Source organism: Hypanus sabinus, unplaced genomic scaffold, assembly GCF_030144855.1.
Source record: "Hypanus sabinus isolate sHypSab1 unplaced genomic scaffold, sHypSab1.hap1 scaffold_116, whole genome shotgun sequence".
Classification (NCBI taxonomy): domain Eukaryota; kingdom Metazoa; phylum Chordata; class Chondrichthyes; order Myliobatiformes; family Dasyatidae; genus Hypanus; species Hypanus sabinus.
Window position 1 is genome coordinate 312,738 of NW_026779218.1, and position 24,051 is coordinate 336,788.

A 24,051-nucleotide genomic window follows, 5' to 3' on the forward strand; every position below is an offset into this window, starting at 1 on the left:
AATTTACTTTCAGCTTTGAACTTTGAACTAATTGAGCCGAAGGCTATTTTCCATGCTGTACGACTTAAAATATCTGCATTGCAAAACAAAGAAGAGTGGCCTGTTAAACAACGGAAAGTGAATATAATCCAGTCGAGAATGATCAATCCGATATGCCCAAATCCAGAAAGGTGTTAAACACATATTACGGAGCTCTGCGGCAGATGTACACTTAAGAACGACAATGTAAAATGTCGTTTCAATATAGAGACCAACCATGTGTTTGAATGGCACCAATGTCATTCTGTCCAATAAACAGCCGCGGCTGAGAAGGTGACAGAGACACTCTTCAACGAGGCCTCTTTCTCATCAAAATCTGCAGCTTGAATCCCATGTAACCCGTTCTTCTGCTCTCTGTTGTGACTAAAACAAAAGCTTTATTTTAATTGTGTCTTTCTCATACTCCCAAACAGACCACGCTTTGATCGCTGCAGTAAAATTACAGTGGTTACATTATAAAAAACAGCACGTGAAAAACAGAGTATTTGTCGTGAGTGGGATTCGAACCCACGCCTCCAGTTGGAGATCAGAACACTCGCGTTTACTAGAATGCGACTTACTCGCTTTAAGTCTGGCGCCTTAGACCACTCGGCCACCCTGACCCCTCTGCAGTACTCTCTCCACATGCCAGATAAACAGCTGAATTTCGGAATAGTCTGAATGGCTGCTTTGATGAGAGGGTATACATACAAACACACTCGATATCCTGGGAATCTAAATGAATATGGACGTGATGCATTTTCTCAGGTTGCGAGCATGTGCGGAATCAGAGCGTACAGCATCACAGCACTGGGATTGTGCTGCACCCCGTTCAGGCCATCCTCCAGAGAGAGGATGACGAGGATTCGGAGAGTGTGCGGAAGAGCATCACCAAGATGCTACCTGAAATAGACGGTTTGTGCAATAACGAGAGTTTAGTCAATCTTGCTCTTTTTCTCTGGAGCATCGGAGGTGAGGGGGAATCCGACAGACGTTTCTTAGATTTTCAGGCATAGATATTGGTAGTGCATGGAAAAGTTATCTCCATTCCAGGGTTTACAAGTCTTTAAAAGATCCTCTCTGAGGGCATATATTTCAACTAAGAGGGGATCGTAACAAACACGATGTGCCAACACCGCATAACTTTATGTCGGCAAAACCAAGGAGTGATTGTTGTCTTCAGCGGAGCGAAAACCAGAGGTTCTTACGCCAGCTCTCTTTAGAGGATCAGAGGCGAGGCGCGTCAGTAACTTTAAATTGTTGGAATGACTTTATCCTTTGCTTTCTTAGGAGAATGCGGACATTCAGCATGAAATCAAAAACCATGATGAGCTTCTATAGATGTGTCGTAGAGAGTTTATTGTCTGTCTGCATTGAGACAGGGTACGGAAATACCGTACCTTTGAAGGAAAATCTTTAAAAAGTTTATTGAATTCTGCCCAGTCCATCACGGGAAAAGATCTGCCAAACATTAGGCACATCCACGTAAAACGCTGTCATAGAAAAACAGCATCCACTGTCAGAGGTCGTCACCATCCTGTCATGCTCTTTTTTCGCTGCTGCCATTGGGTAGATGGTACAAGAGCCTCAGGACTCGCACCACCACGTTCAAGAACAGTTGCTACCCATCCGACACCGGACTTTTGATCAAAAGATGATAGTGTGCACTACATGCCCATCCATTGAATATTCCGACTACCAATCATTTCACTTTAGAAACAATATTGATCAGCTGAGTATGCCAGGAGGAGCTCAGCAGACCAGGCAGCATCTCTGGACAGACATAAGCAGTCGGCGTTTCGGGTCGAGATCCTTCACCGTGAAATTGTTTCTGAATAAATCACTTACCCACAGTTCGGTGTCTGGTGATCTATTGTAATGTGATGAACAGTGTCAAAAACATAATCTTATCCTCCAACAGTTTTTCCAATCCACCTCAACAACCCAGGGTTTGTTTGCAGAAATAACATCGCCTCGAATGAATGCTTAAAGACAAATTATGTCAGGAGTGGGATTCGAACCCACGACCCCAGATGGAGACCAGAACACTCCTATTTGTCGGAAGGACTTTCATTCCTTGAGTCTGGCGCCTTAAACCACTCGGCCATCCTGACAACTTTTGATGTGTGCTGAGAACGGAATGAATGCCAGACTTGTAAGCAAAGTTATATACACACAATCACGCATATCGTCCTGCCAATCGGAAATGAAAGCGAGAGTGTTACAATTTTCTCAGGTTAGGCAAATTCTGTGGAAAGTGAAGCTGTAAAACAATTCCAAATCGAACACTCGTGAGACGCGTCTCGGCAAGAATTTGTGAAGGATGTTTGCTGAGATAGATGAGAATGCCTGGAAGACTCAATAATTTTACATTTAGTGAAGCAGAGAAATAAACGTTTATAGACACGACTGAATCTAAAAATTGAGTGGGAGTTGATCGCAACAATGTCAACAGAAACTGAACACAGTTTGTTCAGTTAAACCGGGCAACACTGCATTACAGATGGACGTTGGTAAGTAGACTACAAGGACAATGATCTGATGATTGTGGAAGAAAGCGAAGATGTGACAAGGTTCACAAGAACATAAGACATCGTGCAGAAAGGCCGTTCGGTCTCTTGGGTTTGCTTCATCATTCCGTCATGGATGAGTTATTACAGTCAGAATGTTGTTCAGGCTTGTAGATCAATGTTTAATCTGACGGAGCGGAAACAGAAGCAGGGTGTTTTGGACGTTAGAGCACGGGCTTTCTGAGAGATGAGACGCTTTAGAGAACGTAATTCGCTCAGGTTCTCTGATCCAGTTTTAAATGTACCGAACACATTAAAATAAGGCAGGAACAAGCTCTGGACGCCACCGACTCAGTAAAAGGCTCCTCGCGAGATGTGGAAGACGGGTAGGCGTGCTGGAGTTGAATCTGGATGAACTCCGGTTCATTCAGAGCCACGGACATGATGGACCGGAACATATAGAGTGATAGGACAGCCAGGGTGCAGGGCACAGAAAACTGGGTGACAATCAGGAGGAAAAAGGTTTTAAAGACCCAGTGCAGACTATCTTTATGGCCATCACCGTCAGCAACACCTGGATGCCATTTCTGGTTGGATGACCTGGACGGGGAAAGACATAGAGGTCGGATCTCTGGCACTGAGTATGGTCTGTGACTCAGACTGGTAAGGGAAGAACAGATTCCCGGATGGTATGTTGCCCCCCGTGTTGAACATTCTCCAGTAGGAGCGTGAGCCGGCAGGGGTTGGCTCCAGCTCGGTGCCAATGACATCGGTAGGAACAGTGACGAATTTCTGCAATGGAAATTCAGAGATTTAGGTGCTGAGGTGTAGGGCAGGATCTTCGGGGTTCTGACAGTGACTCGTGCCGCGTCCTTATCAGGCCAGTAAAGGAAATATGATGCAGATTAACACGTGGCTAATGGTCTGGTGCAGGAGGGAGGCCATACGATTTTTCGATCATTGATCTATCTTCCAGGGAACCTGAGACCCATTGATAAAGACGATTTGCACGTGAACTAGAAATGCTAATATCCTGCCGAGGGTTAGCTAGCGCTGCATGATTAAGTTTAACCTACATTTGTAGGGAGGTGGGAACAAGCGTGCCAGAACAGTTAGTGGAGAGATTGTACCGACATTTTGATAAGATCTCACACAACGGCAGGAAGGTAGGACTAGTGCTCTGCACTGCGTATACTTCAGTCGCAGAAGTATCGGAGAATAAGTCGATGAACTCTGGGCTAGGATCAAAACTTGGAATCATGGTAACTTAGGCGTTAATGAGACTTGGTTGCAGAAGAGTCTGGTTTCTTTGTTTCAGAGTGATAGAGCGAGATGGACTAAAGCAGGAAAAGTAACGTTAATAATCAGCGAAAATGTCACGGCTGACTTCAGTCAGGACAGATGCAGAATTAAACTATTGTGGTTTTATGAGTGAAACTGAAAAAGAGGAAAGGTATGATCACGTTAATGGGGATAGTTTACTGACCACCCAATAGTCAATAGTATTTAGACGGCCAATGTTGAGGAGATATCGCTGTTTATTGCAAATCATTACGGTTGTTAGAGTAGGTGTTTTTAACATTCCGCACGTCGATTGTTAATTCCACACTTTTAAAGGACTATATGGGTAGGAGATCGTCCAATGTGTTCGGGATTTTTTTTTTTTTTTAATTTGTGCGTTTACGAGTTGCCGAGAGCATGTGCGATACTTGATATACTATTATGAAATTAATGAGTCGGGGCAAGAAATAGAAGCTTGATTTAACGAACTCGTTGTAACTCGTGATCTCAATGGTTTCAATGTAAATATGTAAACGAACTTCGTTCGTGCTTTGTGAATTTTCATTGGAGAAAGGTCAATTTTGACGGTATCAAAAACACTTAACAAGTGTCGATTGGGGACGGACGTTTTCTGGTAAGTGGGACGCGTTCAGAAATGAGCCAATTATCTGTACATGTACTCAGTGAATGACCACTCTCCTTCGGCTTGCACTGTTCCAAATCGACATTCTTTTACAAACACTAATACACAAAATTCATGCAAACATACAATTTGAGAAGCAGCCCAATAGTGTATATTATGGAGCTTGGTCCACACACCATAATCGGGAACAAATGGAGTTCTACACAATTGATAAATGATTACAAATATTGAATAAAACATGAATGTTCAAATGTAAACCAGGCTGGAGGCGTCACTGTGATTGCTAATTATGTTACCAATTATTCCTTACCGCCTTCCTAAACACGGGTCTCAGTGTCGACTTATAATCCCATCCTTTGCCAAGACGCTCGCTGATGGGTTGAAGATCAGAGTGAGGATTCACCATCGGGATCACTAGAAGTGGAGGATAGTACGAAACTTCGGGAAAGTCCAAACAGAAGATGTTTGGCACAGTGATTGATTTGACCAGTTTTGGAATTGCTTCTCAATTTGCGTTCCTATTGACATTAATGGATCTGGTGTTGAAAGGGTGAACTGGATCACATTCCTTGGCATAAACATCACCGAGGATCTCAAGTCGTCTGTGCACGCCAGCTCTGTGGTGAAAAAGGCACAACAGCGCCTCCTTCACCTGAGACGTTTGAAAAAGTTTGGAATAGGTTTCCAAGTTCTAAGGTCTTTCCATAGTGGCACGATTGAGAGCATCCTGACTGGCTGCATCACTGCCTGGTATGCACACTGTACTTCGCTCCATGGCAGGACTCTAACATCCAGGCTCATCTGTACAGATGGAATTCCCTCTATTCCGGACGTAAACAAAGACAGGTGTGTAAATAGGGTTCTAAGGATCATAAGGGACCCGGGTCACGCTAACCACAAACTATTCCAGCTGCTACCATCCGGGAAACTGTACCACATTTTAAATGCAGCGAACAAAAGCTACGGGATATCTTCCACCAGGCCATCAGGCGGTTTAATTAATGCTGACGCAACTGTATTTCTATGTTCTAATGTCTATACTGGCGTACATAATTCTGCTTAGAAATTACGACAATTGCAAGTTGCTCATTTATACGAAGACGTATCAATTTTTTTTAACCTCATGTATATGAATGATGTCACTAATCAAGTCAATTTAATTCAAATAAACGATACAAAATAAAGAGGGAGTAAAAATAAAAGTGGATTTGTAATATTAATCATGGACTCTAACATCTGATGGGATTTGCCTGAGGATAGAGAGGCAGAGATGAGATTGCTGGGTCTAAACCAATGTATCAATACTCCGGATTGCAAAGGACACTGTAGGACAGGGGAATAGCTATATTGCTCCATCTTGCAGAACGGAAATCAGGATAAAGCGAGTAACTCCAGAGTGTGCGTTAATCGGCAGAGCTATAGAAGTCATAAGAGTTTTCAATTGTTCTAACAATACCACCATTTCCATCACTAAATCAATGGCAAATAATGTAAAAAAGAATAGATGCCAACACAGTCCCCTGTGAAACACTGCTGGACAACGCCTACCAGTCAGAAATCGCTCTATTTACCCGCCCCCCCCCCCAGTCATCAGCCACTGCTTTGTCCATGCTAGAACGTTCACTGTATTACCATGTAGCTTGTCAAGCAGCCTCATGTGTGGCACCTTCTCAAAAGCATTCGGAAAATCTCTTTTGTCTGGCTTGTTCCCCCTTGAAAGAATTCCATTAGATTTCTCAGGCAAGATTTTCCCTGGATGAAGCCATGCTGACTCCGGCCTAGTTTATCATGTGTCTCCAAGTACACTGAGATATCATCAGTAATAATTAACTTGGACATCTTCCAAACCCCTGTGGTCAAACAAAATGGCTTAGATTTTCCTTTCTTCTGTGAAGAAGAGTGAAGTGACAGTTACAATTTTCCAGTCTTCCGGAAACATTGCAGACGGAGTGGTTGTTGCAAGATCATTTATAATACTTCAACCATGTCTTCAGCCAACTCTTTCACAACTATGGCGTGTATACCGTATGGTCCATCTGATCTACTTCATATATTTGAGTTACTCACTAACCTACTCTCCCGTCATGGTAACTTCTCACACCTCAGACCCACGACACCTCAAATTTCCAACACACTGCTAGTGTCTTCCACAGCGAAGACTGATGCAAAATATTTATTTAGTTCTTCCGGTATTTGATGGTCCCACATTGCTACATCTCCAGCATCGTTGTTCAGCGATCCGATGTTCAGTCTGGCTATTTTTCTTATGTATGAAGAAGAGTTTGATGTCCTTACTAATGTTATTCGCTATCATACTTTCGTACTCGATCTTTCCGTTCATAATCACTTTCCGGTGCTCCAACTTCCCACTACTCTTGCTCAATTGTTCACCCTCCCTTTTGCTTTTTATTTTCATTTTGAAATCCCTTATTAGGACCAGATAGCCATAAGATATAAGTGAAAGTATTCCATTCGGCCTGTTGAGTCTGCTACACCAGTCAATCATGTGTTGATCCAAATCTTCCAGTCATCCTCACTTCCCTGTCTCTTCACCACATACTCTTTGATGACCTAGTTAATCAAGAACCGACCTATTCCTGAATTAAATACACCCAATGTCCTGGCCTCCACAGACGCTCGTGGCAACAAGTTCCATTGATTTACCACCCTCTGACTAAGCTAATTTGTCCTCATCTCAATTCTAAATGGACATTCATCAATCCTGAAGTCGTGCCCTCTTGTCCAACCTATGCTTCCCTGGCTTCACCAACTTCCCTGTAATTCCATGGGCTCTTATCTTGTTAAGCAGCCTCACGTATAGCACCTTGTCAAAGGCTTTCTGAAAATCCAAGTACACCACTTCTACTGCATCTCCTTTGACTACCCTGCTTGTAATTTCACAATAAAATCGCAACAGGTTTGTCAGACAGGATTTTCCTTTCAGGCTTTAGCCTACCTTGCTATGTGCCTCTCGATACTCGGTAATCTCATCCCTTTCAATCGATTCCAACAACTTTCCAAACACCGATATCAGACTAACTGGTTTCTAGTTTCCGTTCTGCTGCCTCCCACAATTCTTAAATAGGGGAGTAACATTTGCAATTTGAAATTTTCCAGTCTTCCGGTACAATGCCAGAATTCATCAATTCTTGAAAGATCATCGTTAATGCTTCTGCAATCTCTCCAGCTACTCCTTTCAGATCCCGAGGGTGTTTTCCATCAGGTCAGGGGATTTATCCACCCACAGAGGAGGAAGCCTCCTGAGCACCTTCTCAGTCGTAATTTTCCCTGCACAAATTTTACTTCCAGGACACTCTTGAATGTCCAGTTTACTGCAGACGTCTTCCACTGTGAAGACTGATGCAAATTGCGCATTCAGATCCTCAACCGTGGCGTTAGCCATGGTTGTGTCATCATTTCTTTGAACTGTTTTTCTTTCTCTTTGAGATGTATATATCTTGTGCCTTCCAGATTGTTTCCACGTATTCCAGACATTGCAGTTCATCTGTCATCCCTGCCAGTGTTATTTTTCTTTCTCAATCAGTTCTGGCCAACTACTCACTCAGCCTCTGTAATTCCGATTAATCCACTGATATACTGATACATTTGTCTTGAGCTTCTTCTCAAATTTCGGGGGGAATTCGATCATGTTATGATCACTTTCTCCTAAGGATTCTGATAGCTGGAGCTCTCTGAACAATTTTGGTTCATTGTGCATCACCCAGTCCAGAAAAGCCGATCCATTGAGCTCAAACACGAGGGGCTGTGATAAGCCATCTAGTAGATATTCTAGAAACTATGTATCCCGTAATGAAGCACCCACCAGATATCCACCAAACTACATGCATATTGAAGTTCTCCATGACAATTGAAACATGGCCTTTCCAGAATGCATCTTCCACCTCCCGTTGTAATTTGCAGGCCACATCATTACTGCTGTTTCGGGGTCTGTACACAATTCCCAGCGGCGTTTTGTTTTTAACCTTGCGGTTCTTTCGCCCTATCACAAATAAAGTAACCTTCTGGTATTCGGCAGATCCACTGCGGGGAAATATCAACGCTGACTATTATCGCTATAATCTTATTGCCCTCTATGGAACTCCGACACAAGATCCTTCTGCATATCAATACTCTCCCAGCCTTTCTCATTGTTATATTTGTACTTCATCTCTCAGAGGTTAAGGTTTCGTATTTGAGCAGCTTAAATGCTATCATTTCTTCGCCAATATTTGTTGTTGAGTCTGTAATATTTCATTATTTGAGTGTATTGTAAATATGCTGTTTTATTATATGTTATTTCACATTTACACAATAGATTAAGTGTATTTTAATGTAATTGGCTTTGGTATTTTTTCCCGTGATTAGATCATCAACAGCAGCCATTCTAGTACTTAACGCACGCCTTCATATTCCTAACAAAACAGCATCCTTTCTTTTTATACTTTTCTCTTGTTTCATTAACTTAATCAACTTAGACCACGTGAAAAATTCTAACGGAGCAAAATTAGGTCATTTGGCCCACCGAGTCTGTTCCGTGTTTAGATCATGCATGATCTATTTTCCCTCTCAGCCTCAATCTTCTGCCTTCTCCCCGTAATTCTCTACCTAAAGTACGCATAGAGAATTGACCTCCACAGCTTATTGCGGCAATGAATTCCACAGATCGACCATCCTCTGGTTAAAGATATTGCTCCTTATCTTCGTTCTAAAAGGACGCCCTCATTTCTGTTGCTTTGCACTCTGGTTCTAAACTCCCCCTTGGTCAGCAGCTAGCTAAGTGGATGACGCCTTCTCATCGGTGTACATTATAGGGCTGTGGTTGGTCTCTATTAGAATGACTGCAAAAACCTCTCCCCGGCTGTACACCGTTCCGAACTGTCCAGTCGACCGTTGACCCAACCGCTGAAAGGGCCCAGCTGATTTGTATTCACTGAACATTCTGACTGGGGGTGAGTGCCCTTTCTCAGTCTACCTCGCGAGCGCAGCATTGTCACCTGATATCTGGTGTAACTTAGATCGCTCCCTTCTACTTTCCACAATATGTTTTATTTTCTACTCTACGCTCTACAACTGATCATCAGCCTTCAATTTCGAAAGCCGTTACCAATATACTTTAGCATACTATTCACGGCTTTCTGTCACGCTCTCGGAGTATTCAGCATATATGAGGAGGAACAGAGTCGACGTTTGAGACTACAGGAAGGATGTGGAAACCGTTGAAGGGGTGCAGAGGAGATTTACAAGCATTTTACCTGGATTTGGGACATGCCTTATGAAATCAGATTGCGTGAATTCGGCCACTTCCCCTTGAAGTGACGGAGGATGAGAGGTGACCTGATAGGAGTATAAGATAATGAGAGGCATTGATCGTGTGTATAGTCAGAGGTTCCCCACTCCCTCCCCAGGTCTGAAATGGTTGCCACAAGAGGACACAGGTTTTAAGTGCTGGGGAATAGGTACAACGGAGTTGTCAGTTGTACGTTTTTTACACAGAGGGTGAGGAATGAGTTGCCGGCAACAGTGGTGGAGGCGGATATGATAGAGTCTTTTAAAACTTTTAGATAGGTACATGGAGCTTAGAGTAGGGACATGTTAGGCAAAAACTTGTGGGCGAAAGAGCTATATTGTGCTGTGGGTTTTCAATGTTTCTATGAGACACATCCATCACAGAATTAGCACTGACCCTTCGGGGCTTGGGTCAAAGCCTGGTGTCATGATATGGATCTGTGAGTGCGAACATATTTCGGGGTTATCGTTGATCTGGTGTGTCTAACGATTTGGAGGTGAAAGTTGCTTCATTTATAGATACGCCAATAATAATTTTAACTTGAATTTTGATCTCTGTTCTTGTGTTTTGCAACTCTGCAGAGTACGCACTTTCCCCGAGAAAGGAATCAATAAGGGTAAACACACAAGGAAGCGTTTTCTTAAAGCATTTGTCGACAAATATGCATCATAATTTGGAGATGCGAAACGCTTTAAGGGTCTGTATGCCAAACAGGGTACGCCCGAGATTTGGGGTGTGCACAGATTTACGTGCCTCTTGTAGAATATTTTGGTGGATTGGAATTAGGTGTGCGCACAGATTACGGCGTGTCGCCGGGTTTAAGGGAGCACACGGATTTCAGCGAGTTGGTCGATCTGCGGGTGTGATAAATCCCAAGGCACTTTGAAGTTTGAACTTTGTTCTTGCTATTCTTTAAAATGAAGACACCAATTTGTCTCACTGTTCTTGCTCTGGGATAATCTAATGTGCAAGTGGCGGGCCAGCAGATTTCGGCTTGTGCACAGATATCGGGATGTGCACAGATTAGGCGGTGCCTCGGCGAATATGGGGTTGCACATGAATTTGAGGATGTGCTCAGATTTGCGTCTGCCGGCGAATATTGGGGCGCACACAGATTGGCTGGTGTCCGTGTATTAGGAGATGCACACTACTTTCTGCATTGCCGGTGTACTGGGTGGGCCACATGGATTTGGGGCAGCGGACATGATATCTGGGTGCGTGTGGATCAGACAATGAACGCAGATTTCAGCGGGTTGTGGTGAAAATGGTTTCAAACGGAAGGAATATGTCGGTTAATTTGGAGCTATGACAATCTCAAGCATGTTTCATTTATAGATACCTTTATAATAAATGCATTTGAATGATGAACTCTATTTTCACTATACATTTTCATGTGTATCCAGCTATTTTCTCATCTGTTTGAAAGATTTGAAATGGTATAATCAATTATGCATGTGCTGAGTTTGGCGCTGTGTAAATGTTTTGTGGGCACACAGATTTGGGAGTGTGTGCGGATTTGGGCAGAGATTTAGGGGTGTGTCGATGCATATGGATTTGTGGATGTCGGCAGATTTGTGCGTGTGACTGATTTCAATTTTTTTTCATTTTGTTTGTTCTTGCAACTTTTTCAGGTGGAGGCGATTATTTGGTGAGCTGTTTAAATATATTTTAGCTGGGATAATCACATGTGCATATGAGGGTTTGAGCAGGGATGCATGCTGATTTAGGGTGTATCGTCGAATAGGTGACTGCGCACGGTCTTGCAGACTGTCCGTGCATTTGGGGGCGTGACGTAACTCAAGATTGCCTCATTTAATCGAGGGCTGATTGATACGTTCGTGGCCTGAGTTAGAAGCAGATGAATTGTAGAGCTCTCGTTACATACACGTGCAGGTCAACTCTTTGAGTGATTATGCAGAATGTTTGTAGTTAATAATTCATCTCCTATCATTAATGGGATTCCTAGCACACAAAAAGTAAAGATCAAATGATGTATTGATCTTACACAAGGAAATCAGTAAACACTAGCTGTTGGGGAAGAACGCTCGTTGTGTTTGATCATTGCCATTGCATCAGACTGTGGTTGCACTCCGAGCAGAGCGGGGAAAGGGAGTGTTTATTGCACAGAGTTAGACATCCGTAAAAGGAATTTGTTGAAATTACACCAAAAAAAATTATGATTTATGCGCTCAAATCTAAATCTGATCACTGTCCAGTTGATCAGCAGATGAAAATAAAAAAATATGTTCAGTGGCTGGACGAAATGGCGACAACCGAATAATCTAATAATATATTTAGTTCGACACCAACTGTGCAAAAACTGTGCTTGCCTGATGTTTTGTCTGACGAAGAAATCTGTTTTATTGTAACCTGTTAATGAAACCCTCTCCAGGTTTGAACACATTTCTGTCAAATGGCCAGATGAATAAACATGTCCTCTCTGCTGTTTCTACATTTCTAAGCTTTAAGAGAAGCTCATTGGAAACCACAGCAGAGATAAATAACAGTCAAGAAGAGACGTGCTTCTTAGTTCTCGTTCGCCTTTTGAAGTCTTACAAATAAGCCATGTTATTATTCAGGGGGAAAGGAAAATAACACCCGTTTCCAAAGTTTTGCAAATAATATATGAAGGTGGATACTGTTCAAAAACACGAAACATTCCAAGAAGGCACACAAAGGGGAAAAAAGGCATAGTAAAATAATCTGAACAAACGATTAGGAGCACTGGTGGCTGCTGGTTTTTGTGAGAGCTTCAATCGAGGGCAAATTGTACAAACGTAGAGCATCACCAATAAATACAAAGTCACTTCATAAGAAGGTGATGATGCCCCTGGATTGAAGCGTTTTCTAACATATCGACTGTTTACATCCAGCGGAAAAGCATCAGCTGCCGTACAGTGGTAATGTCTATATGACTGCGGCCTGTCCTCTTGTGTGGGATACGGGTACGGGTATAGACAGTAAGAGGACCATTTTTCCTTGTTTCTTTCTGATTTAACAGCATGAGGATTTGCAGCAAAGTGAGACAGAGTGCACATGTCGAATATTATTAAGTTCCTACTATATCAGGATGACATGAGAAATACTAATCAGCCACTTGTGAAAGCACAAGTGCAAAGACTGCGTGCGAAGAGTACTTGTCGACCACTCAGTGATATGATCTACATTGTGCCGGACGGAACCCTGCTGCCGACAGTTAATTCCATCATTCTTTGTCTCTCATTCTGCCTTTCTCTCTCTCACCTCCTGCCTTCCTCTCCTCCGCATGTCTGACGTTCTTGCCTCGTCGCTACTCCCGGCTACCAAGATAACTCCTTCTTCGAGAAAAGCTGATAGTCTTTCTCTCTTATAAAATTGACATATCCTGAGCTAATGCCGCTGTTTCAGAACCGCTGTTTGCATTTCTCATTTTACACACATCACGAAAGTATCAAATGTGATTTTTGACTAATTTACCTCATTCCTTTCACGGGATTTTAAAAGTAAATACATACATTTGTTTATTACTTAAGGACCATTTTTCTACTTTATATTCAGTTAAGTCGACCGAAATATTTTTAGTTATTTTTTAATTAATTTGGTAATTCCGGTATATGTAATAGACCTATAGCAGCTACCCGGTAAACCAAGGGTTAACTCTTTCTGTCATTTCATGGAAAATAAATAACATCTTTTCAAGTTATACGGTTGACGTCACCGGAGGCTTTCTCTCTCTTATTAATAAGAGTCCCTTTCTCTCAGTTCCCCACTTTCAGTGGGAGCAGCCTCTCCTGCCACGGACAGAGATCCGGAGCTGCACAAAGAGGGAAAGTAACGACAGACTAGCTAGTTATGTCATGGATCAGAATTCTGGAAGGACAGCTTGGAATATAACAGGAAATGGGAAAAATATCTTCTGGATGGTTCCATATATTTTTGCAGATGATGAAGGGATAACGGCAGATGTTCGAGTCACGAATGCTTTAATCGCCATTCAAGTGATTTTCTACCCAGTCCTCGCTTTCATTGCTCTTCCCGGTGAGTCCCTTCTAAAGAAAATTTATAAAACAACAGTTAACCACACATTTTCCTTCTGACGTGTATCTCTCATAATAATAATTAATGCTGCTGGCACGCATCCCAATTGATAATTAAGCAAATCTTTGCTGCCTGCGCTTTGATAACTTACTGAATCCAGGACTCCTGTCTAAGGAAATACGTGCTGACAGTTGTGATGATCCAGAGCAGGTTTACCAGAACAGTATATCTTATTATCTGTCTCCTCGTAGGAATGAAACCTCATCGTGAACACTCCTCCTCCATTTCTCCCTGGTCGTTTGAACCAACATCGGTCGGAATACTAACTGAATAAATTCGTTTATAACTTTCCAGCTTTCATGTCAGCCTGCGTTTCCACTGAAGCAAAGGAAGCATTCTCTCCGCGAATGTAATCACGAGTTCCCTCTTCAACATCTGGCCATCTTCCTCCCCACTGTGTTCTTAAAACTACATTTTCTATTTGGGATCCTAAACATTATAAAATGCGAAGATCATTACTGTATACTTTCACACCAGTTGCATTTGACGGTTTTTAAAGCCCAAGTAACAGATGATAGACCACTGGAATTTCTTGAAATATTGACGATGACGTATTGTTATGGTGACAAATCAACTTCATTGTTGCGGAGAAAGTAAAGCGTAACTGAGACTGTAACAAATACAACACGAATATAAGGACAAACATACAAGAGAGACGGGGAGACTCGCGGAATAATTTGAAGGAAATGTTCAGTCCCAAAAGGTCAGGACACTGGAAGTTAGGTGCAATAAATGGGTTTTGGGTTGCTACTCCATTTGCCAATGCCTGTGCCCTGGGTGACGCGCAGTGACGGGAAGCTGCTTTTTATCTAATGGGACACTTAGTTCACGACAGTTGAGATGCCGCAGATTTAATGCGCCATTCAGTGCTTTTGCCTCAAGAAGAACAAAATCCACCAATCGCCAGTCATGGTTATCTGAAATCTCCGCTCTCTGTTTCTTCACTGATCGTCGGTCCAACAGACGGCATTGAGTGCACACAGATTTGCAAAACTGTTTAATTTTAATTGAATGGTAGTCGCGACGATTGTATTATTCTGTCAGGTACGTACTGTTCTGGCATTGTCACTTACTGAAAAGTGGATTAGTTTATATGCTTGTTTGAAGAAAACGCTTCCTGATGTGTTTACCCTGATTGATTCCTTTCTTCGCAGTGAACACGGTGACCATATTCATCCTGTCTCGGGGAAAGTGCGGCCTCTCCAGAGTTGCCACTTGCTACCTGGTTGCCATGGCAGCGGCGGATCTTCTGGTTCTTATTATGGACCTGATATTGAGCAAAATTCCACTTATGTACATGCCATTCGACGTTTTCTTCCGATCAATGAATAAGGGGTGTAATATCCACTCTGTTCTCCTTTACACTGCAACCGACTGCTCGGTCTGGTTCACCGTCACGTTCACCTTTGATCGGTTTATCGCCATTTGTTGCCAGAAGCTGAAATCAAAATATTGCAGAGAGAAAACCGCGGCCGTAGTTTTCGGGACAGTGAGTGCCATTGGTTTTTTAAAGAATATTTACTGGTATTTTAGGCTCTCAGGGTACTACACGTGGATAGCTGTTCCATTTATTTGTAGGGTAAGAGGGCATTATTTGAATATCGCGACACCAATTGAACTATTTTATTACTTCCTTACCCCTGTATTCCCATTTGTCCTGGTTCTGCTGACGAACGGCCTCACCGTCAGGCATATCTTAGTCATCAGCAGAGCTCGCAGGAGACTCAGGGTTACCGGCAACAGACCGAGTTCCAGAGACCCGGAGATGGAGAAACGCAGGAAATCCCTGGTTTTATTACTGATCGTCTCGGGCAATTTCATCGTGCTGTGGGCACCTTTCACTGTGTACTCTGTGTGGCATCGGCTATATGCTTTTGGCACATATGTGCGTCCACCTGATTCGCTGCGAGAGCTGGGAGTCATTCTACAGCTCCTGAGCTGTTGTACAAACACTGCCCTTTACGCCATTACACAGACCAAGTTCAGGGAACAGTTGAAAAATGTGGTGAAATCTCCACTCGGTCCGATGTTTGTGAAGAACTCGTGACATTGCGGCGTCACCCGACCTGAAACCACTGAAGTTTTATCCACTGTGGTCAGTTTTTGCCCATTTGGACCCTGCGATAACCTTGTTCCACTCACACGTCCCAAACGGTTATTACATGAAAGTGTCCATTATACAGCTGCAGTGCTCGTCCCTCATTCGCCGGCCTATCTTCTCATCTCTACGCGTACAGCCCCTACAGTCACGACTGAATTGGTGCTGCCAGTCCACTGACGACTGAATTGTGCTGCTTCCTGCACTCACGCTGAGCCCGTCAATTTTATCTACAGATTGCCACACCGTGCTCAGATCAACTTGGTCCCATTCTGGCACCACTCTTGTCTCTCTGACCCCGACACCATAGATATATTAGAATTCAGAATTCTATAGCTATCCCTTTATTGGGCTACACTCCCCTAAATCAAAGAGCGTTCCCGAATCGGCGTGCATCTCTACATTGGTAGGCACGGCACTAAATCTGCGCAAAGCTGAAATAGGTGCACATCACAAACACGCTGACACCCCATAATAGATCATTCCAGAGCAGGAATCATTTCAAAATATTTCCAAAATGGGGACATTTCGAGATTAATGATCCGTACGCAACCCAAAACTGTAGGTAACTCCAAATCTGTGCACAGCCAGTTATTTGATAACAGGCTTTATATCTGCGCACATCGCCAAATCCGCGAGTACCCCCTTGGCAGAGTGCACGCCTAAATCTGCACGCATGCTGAAATCCATGTGCAGCCCCCAAAACTCTGTGCATCCCATATATGCCGACTTTACCTTAACACTGTGCAATCCCCAGTTAAGTGCGGATCCCAAACAAGCTGCCACCTCCGAACATGATCTGAACTGTATCCGGGAGGAAGAATCATTTGAAACCGTTCACACACTGTCTGCCTCCACCATAAAGTAACAGGAATACTGTTGAAACGTCAAAGTGCAATGATTCTGAAAATATCTATAAATTAAACAACATTCATATACGTCACACTGCTAATCCGCAGGCACCACATCTCTGTGAGAAACAGTTCACAAAATAGCTGTGTCCGCTTTCAAATGACTTGAAGAAGAAGAAGAAGAAAGCCCTTAACTCCGAGTGCAGTCATCACGACGCCGTCATGACGGTGTTTCCTTTTAGCAGGCTTTCTTGTTTTTACGAGGCCGCGTTGCGAGCTCGATGCTGAACCCAGCACGGATGGGAGCCGGGTGGATTCGAACTGAAGAGCCATCGCTCCCAAGTCCGGCGCTGATACCACTCCGTCCCGACATTGGGAAATCCCCAAATCCGTGAGTACTGAAACTTGCCGTACAGATCTCCAAATCTTTGTGCACCTTGAAAACCGAGTGCGGACCTGACAGAACAATTGCTGATCCCAGAGCGAGAATCATTTTAATCCTATTTCTTTCACGAGAAGGCTTAATCCGCATTGAAAATAGCAAGAGCAAAGTTCACTGTTAAATTATTAAAGTATCTGTAAACGAAGCAACCTTGATATCTGTCATTACCCCAAATTACACCCTCCAGATAAACAATAACTTATCCGAGAGGAGGAATAATTTCAGATAATTCACGAAGTAGCAATCACCAAATTAAAAATCAGAGTAAAAGAAGAGTAGAAAATTAAATCAGTATTCATTAATGAAGTGCTTATCATGATACAACCTTGACATTCCTCACCACTGACACGTCCAAATCCGTGAGCACCCTCAGACCGTGTGCACCACCAATCCAGCTGGCACCCATGTATGCACATTTGATTTTCAAAGATGAATCCTTTTTAAAAGTTCACAAAATAACAGCATTCGCCTGATAATAATTAGTGAGAACAAAGTTCAATGCTTAAAGTGCGTTTATTAAAGACCTTAAAAATTGAACTACTTTGAGATGTGACACAACCCGAAATCGACAGCCACGCAGAAATCCATGGACACGCAAAAGCACCGAAACAAGCCTAAACCTGCGCACACGCTCAAATCCGAACACACTACCCAACCTGCACACACGCTCAAATCCGAACACACTACCCAACCTGCACACATGCTCAAATCTAAACACTCTACCAAACCTGCGCACACGCTCAAATCCGAACACACTACTCAACCTGCGCACAAGCACACATCTGAGCACACTACCAAACCTGCGCACATGCTCACATCCGAACGTACAACCAAACCTGCGCACACGCTCAAATCCGAACACACTACTCAACCTGCGCACAAGCACACATCCGAACACACTACCAAACCTGCGCACATGCTCACATCCGAACGTACAACCAAACCTGCACACATGCTCAAATCTAAACACACTATCAAACCAGCGCACACTCTCAAATCCGATCACACTACCCTACCTGCGCCCATGCTCAAATCCGAACACACTACCCAACCTGCGCCCATGCTCAAATCCGAACACACTACCCTACCTGCGCACACGCTCAAATCCGAACACACCACCCAACCTGCGCCCATGCTCAAATCCGAACACACTGCCCTACCTGCGCACATTCTCATATTCGAACGCACAACCAAACCTGCGCACATGCTCAAATCCGAACACACTACCCAACCTGCGCCCATGCTCAAATCCGAACACACTGCCCAACCTGCGCATACTCTCAAATCCGAACACACTACACAACCTACGCACATGCTCAAATAGGAACACACTACTCAACCTGTGCACATGCTGAAATCCGAACACACCACCAAACCGGCGCACACTATCAAATCCGATCATACTACCCCAAATGCGCACATGCTCACATCCGAACGCACAACCAAACCTGCACACATGCTCAAATCCGATCACACTACCCAACCTGCGCACATGATGAAATCCGAACACACTACCAAACCCGCGCACACTACCATATCCGAAGACACTACACAACCTGTGCACATGCTCAGATCCGAACACACTACGAAACCTGCGCACATGCTCACATCCGAACGCACAACCCAACCTGCGCCCATGCTCAAATCCGAACACATTATACAACCTACGCACATGCTCAAATCCGAACACACTATACATCCTACGCACATGCTCAAATCCGAACACACTATCCAACCTGCGCTCATGCACAAATCCGAACACACTATACAACCTACGCACATGCTCAAATCCGAACACACTACCAATTCCGTGTGCGGCACCAAATCCCTTTCGCGCACATACTAGGCGACACTCTCATCAATCTGCGCGCATCACCAAATCCGTATGCATCCTTAAATCTGCTGACACAACCACATGAACATTAGATTATCCCAGAGCAAGAACCATTTCCAGCAGTTCCCAAAATCGACTTTAAATAATCAAGAAAGAACAAAGTACAAGATTGAACGTGCGTTTATTAATAAATTATCGCAAAACATCAACCGCCACGTCAAATTCCCATTCTATAGGAGTAGGCCGTTGGCGAGAGTACAAGAGTTAGCCTTTGTCTCAAAGGGGCATTCGTCTCTGAGGACGCGTCGGCTCTGTGTAAAGCGTCTGTTAAGGTTTCATTTTTGTTTCCTATCTCTCTTACTATACCATTTAAAGTGCTGTGGGGTGCTGTTCATGCCGCAAGTTGGTGAGCTGAGAGTCCCTGTGTCTCCCGGGGAAATTCATCTGCGTGAAGTGCATTTGGCAGCAGCTCCCTAAAGATCTATTAGCGATCTGGAGCAAAAATTGGATTACCTTCGGCTTTCAATGGCTTTCAAATCTCTTACTATCTTTCCCTTAGGTTAGTCCTGACGAAGGGTCTCGGCCCGAAACGTCGACATCGCTTCTCCCTAAGGAAGCTGCCTAGCCTGCTGTGTTCTACCAGCATTTTGTGTGTGTTGTTGTTTGAATTTCCTGCATCTGCAGATTTCTTCGTGTTGGACCTTCGGCTTGTATCGAGAGCGAGTATATAACTGATCAAAGATACAGGGCAGTAGTCACTCCGAAATAGCATGAGTCGGGTGGCCGTCAGGAAAAATGGAAATAGCCAGTTATGGCAGAATACAACTGTGGCCATTCCGGAAAACAATGAGGTCCTGAAAAGAAAATTTAGAGAACTCGATCGAATAATGCGAAATGTTTCTGCCAAAAATGAGAAGATGCCAGGCATGTGTATTCCAAAAATGAATAAATGCCGAAATTGTAAAATAGTACAACCAAGACAGACAAAGGAAGTCAAAGCTATTGTAAAAGCTAAAGAAAGGGCATACAACAATGAAAACATTAGTGGGAAGATAGAGGATCAGAAAGTTTATGAAAGCATACAGAGAGCAACTATAAAATCATTAAAAGGGGAAAGATGAAATATGAAAGCAATCCGGCATGTAGTATCAAAGAGGATAGTATTTTTTTTCAAGTACAGTATGTTAAAAATAAAAGAAAAATGAGACACTGAGAAATGAGTGACTAAGACATAATAACGGGGCAAGGAGATGGCTCATGAACTGATAAATATTTTACCTGAGTCTTCACAGTGGAAGGCACTAGCAGTTTGCCTGTCGTTGTACTGTGTGAAGGGAGAGAAATGGGTGCAGTTAGTTCTACAAGAGAGAAGGTGTTCAAAAAGCAGTAAAAAGCCCTAAAAGCACATAGGTCACCTGTACCAGAGGAACTTCAATCTACGGTTCTGAAAGAGGTAGCATTAGAGATTGTGGTGGCTCAGAAATGTTTTTTTCTTTTCAAAAACTATTGGATTCTCGCATGCTGCCAGAGTGCTGGAATATAAAAAAAAATTACAGCGCTTTTTAAAAAAGGAGGAAGGCAGCAGGAAGGAAATTATAGGCCAGTTAGTCCGACCTCGGAGGTTAGAAAGATGCTGGCGTCAACTTTTTTTAAGAATAAGGTGATGGAGTACTTGGTTACACACAGGCCATGTAGCACAAAGTCAGCAAGGTTTCCTTCAGGGTAAATCCTGCCTGAAAAAGCTGTTGGAATTCTTTGAGGAGTTGACAAGTAGGATAGATAAAGGGGATGCATTGAATGTTCTATCATTCGACTTTTAGAAGGCCTTTGACAAGGCACCACACAAGAGGCTGCTTACAAAGTTAAGAACACTTGGTATTACAGGAAAGTTAATAACGTGGTTGCCCGCCAGTGACTAGTGCTATTCCGCAGTGGTCGATGTTGGGACCAGTTCTTCTAATGCTGTATATAAATATTTTTGATGATGGAATAGATGGCTTTGTTGCCACGTTTACAGATGATACGAAGATTGGTAGAGGGGTTCGTAACGTTACGGAAACGGATAGGCTGCAGAAGGACATACAGATTAGGGGAATGGACAAGAAAGTTGCAAATGAAATACAATGTTGGGAATTTGCGAATTAGAAATAAATGTGCGGACTGTTTTCTAAACAGGAATAAAATCTATGATCTGAGATGCAGAGGGAGTTGAGAGTCCTTGTGCTGAACATCCTCAATGAAAGCTTGCAGATTGAATCGGTGATAAGGAAGAGAAATGCCATGTTAGTATCCATTTCAAGAGGTTAGAAATATAAGAGCAAGTGTGAGATGTTGTGGCTTTGTAAGTCACTGGTGAGGCTTCTCCTTAAGCATTGTGAACCGCTTTGTTCTCCTCGTCTAAGAGAAGATGTGCTGGCATTGGAGAGCGTCAAAGAAGATTCACAAGGATGATTACAAGAATGAAAGTGTTATCGTGCAAGGAATATTTGTGCGCTCTGGGTGTTAAATCGCAGGACTTTAGTCGGATAAGAGGGGCATCTCATTGAAAGTTTGGAATTTTGGAAATTCCTGGACAGAGTAAATACTGTAAATACTGTGTTTTATTTGTGCTGCTTTAGAATGCAATCACTGTAATTTTACTATCTCAATCAAAGCATAGTCTGCTGGAGAGGATGAGAAAGACGCAAGAAAGATAAATATTTTGTTTCAGTCACAACAGAAAGCAGTACAACGGGTCACATTACATCGGATTCAGGCTGCAGAGTTCGTTGAGAAAGAGCCTTCGTGAAGAGTGTCTATGTCACTTTCTCAGCCGTGGCTGTTAGTTGGACAGAATGATATCGGGGCCATTCAGACACCTTGTTGGTCGCCATATCGAAACAGCATTTTACTTCGTCGTTCTTAAGCACACATCTGCAGCGTAGCTCAGTAATGTGCATTTAACACCTGTCTGTATCTGGGAATATCGGATTGATCATTGCGGACTGGATTATATTCACCTTCTGTGGTTTAATGGGTATTCTTCCTTCTTTTGCAATGCAGATGTTGTAAGTGGTACAACACGCCAAACTTGTTGAAAGATCAGTGCTGAAAGTAAATTTTGCATCGCAGCATATCTATATACATATATCACAAGGAACAATGAGATTCAATAACGGCGCGCATCCAAGATACACAAGAAACTCAATGAAGGACCGCAATGTGTACAACACAACAAACAGTGCAATGCCAAGAGAAATAATAAGGATACGCACACACACACACACACACACTCTCTCTCTCTCTCTCTCTCTCTCTCTCTCTCTCACACACACACGCACACACACACACACACACACACTCTCTCTCTCTCTCTCTCACACACACACACGCGCGCACACACACACACTCTCTCTCTCACACACACGCACACACACACACTCTCTCTCTCTCTTTCACACACACACACACACACACTCTCTCTCACACACACACACACACACACACACTCACACACACACTCTCTCTCACACACACACACTCTCTCACAGACACACACACTCTCTCACACACACACACTCTCTCTCTCACACACACACACACACTCTCTCTCTCACACACACACACACACACACACACACACACACACACACACACACACACACACACACACACACACACACCCTACCGAAATGTTTCGGCCCGAATACATGTTCCGTGGATGATGCCTGTTCTGCAGAGTTCCTCCTGCGCTTTTTGCGCATTGCTTGAAAATTACAAAATTGGTGTTTCCAGTTGATCATGACGGAATAATTAGCCTCAGCATTACAGGGAAACCCCTTTTGCAGTTGAATTGTCATCACGATTAAACTGTTACACTTGCTTCTCAGTTCTGATAGAACTGCCTAATATTGGAGTATGTTTTCTGTCGGGAAGCGGCCTGGACGAGGGAGGTGCCTGGTGTGAAAAGTGCTCGTCTTTGGCTCGAGAGATTCAAGTATATTTTCAAGCAAAAACTGGCAGTTTTGACAGTTGGAGTGTGCAATCAAGAATTGATTAGCAGTTGAATGGCAATCAAGACTTGAATAGCTCTGACTTAGCAGAAAACAGCTGATTGGGCAATTGAGGTCAGGTGACCAAGAAGCTTGCAAAACTCAAGCAAATAAAAAGAGGGACAGCTCCCGCAGAGCGGCCAGTCGGGAAGTGTCTGGTGTGAAAAGTGTTAGTCTTTGGCTCGAGAGTCTTCGGCCAGGACGCTCAGGGAGGAGACTGAGACACAATTGGAGAGGGTGAAGACATGACCGCTGAGCTGATTCAGTGTTCTACGTGCATGATGTGGGAGGTCAGGGACACTGATGGTGCCCCCGGCTCCTACCGTTGTGGAACCTGTGTCCAGATTCAGCTTCTGAAGGAGCATGTTGCTGCACTGAAGAAAGCAGTAGATGACCTTAGGTTCATCCGGGAAAACGGGAGATTTCTGGACAGGGCCCACAGTGAGGTCGTTACACGGAGGATACCGGAAGAGAGAAGCGGTCGACGATGAGGAAGGAAAATATGCTTGAAGTGCAGGAGACCCCGGGGAATGTACCTCTCGCAAACTGGTTGACCCTTTTGGAAGCTGTCAGGACAGAAGATACGGCAGTCTGAGAGGCGGACAGGTCTGCGAGCCGAAAATTGGTGCAGAAGCAGAGCCGAGGACTCAGACATCAGGCCGAGCCGTGGCAGTAGGGGGACTCCATAGTGAGAGGTACTGAAAGAGGTTTCTGCAGCAACTGGCGAGATTTAAGGATGGTGTGTTGCCTCTCTGGTGCTAGGATCCAGGATATCACGGACCTGTTTCAGGGAATCCTTAAGGGTGAAGTTGAACAGCCGGAAGTGGTGGTACATGTCGGCACAAATGACATCGGGAAGAATAGGAAGGAGATTCTGCAGCTGGACTTCAGAGAACTCGGAAGATGGCTGAAAAGCTGGACCTCCAGGGTGGTTATCTTTGGTTTACTTCCACTTCCTCTTGCTGGAGAGGGCAGGAAC

General features: G+C 43.7%; 2 non-coding genes across 2 annotated transcripts; both read right to left on the bottom strand.

The window, feature by feature from the left end:
- Positions 1-525: 525 nt before the first annotated feature.
- On the bottom strand, positions 526-641 carry trnal-uaa (transfer RNA leucine (anticodon UAA)). Its single transcript has 2 exons — positions 604-641; positions 526-560 (listed from the first exon to the last, which is right to left on the bottom strand). It is a non-coding gene; the product is annotated as a tRNA-Leu (tRNA).
- A 1,377-nt stretch (positions 642-2,018) lies between these two features.
- Positions 2,019-2,132, bottom strand: trnal-caa (transfer RNA leucine (anticodon CAA)). Its single transcript has 2 exons — positions 2,095-2,132; positions 2,019-2,053 (listed from the first exon to the last, which is right to left on the bottom strand). It is a non-coding gene; the product is annotated as a tRNA-Leu (tRNA).
- Positions 2,133-24,051: the final 21,919 nt, after the last annotated feature.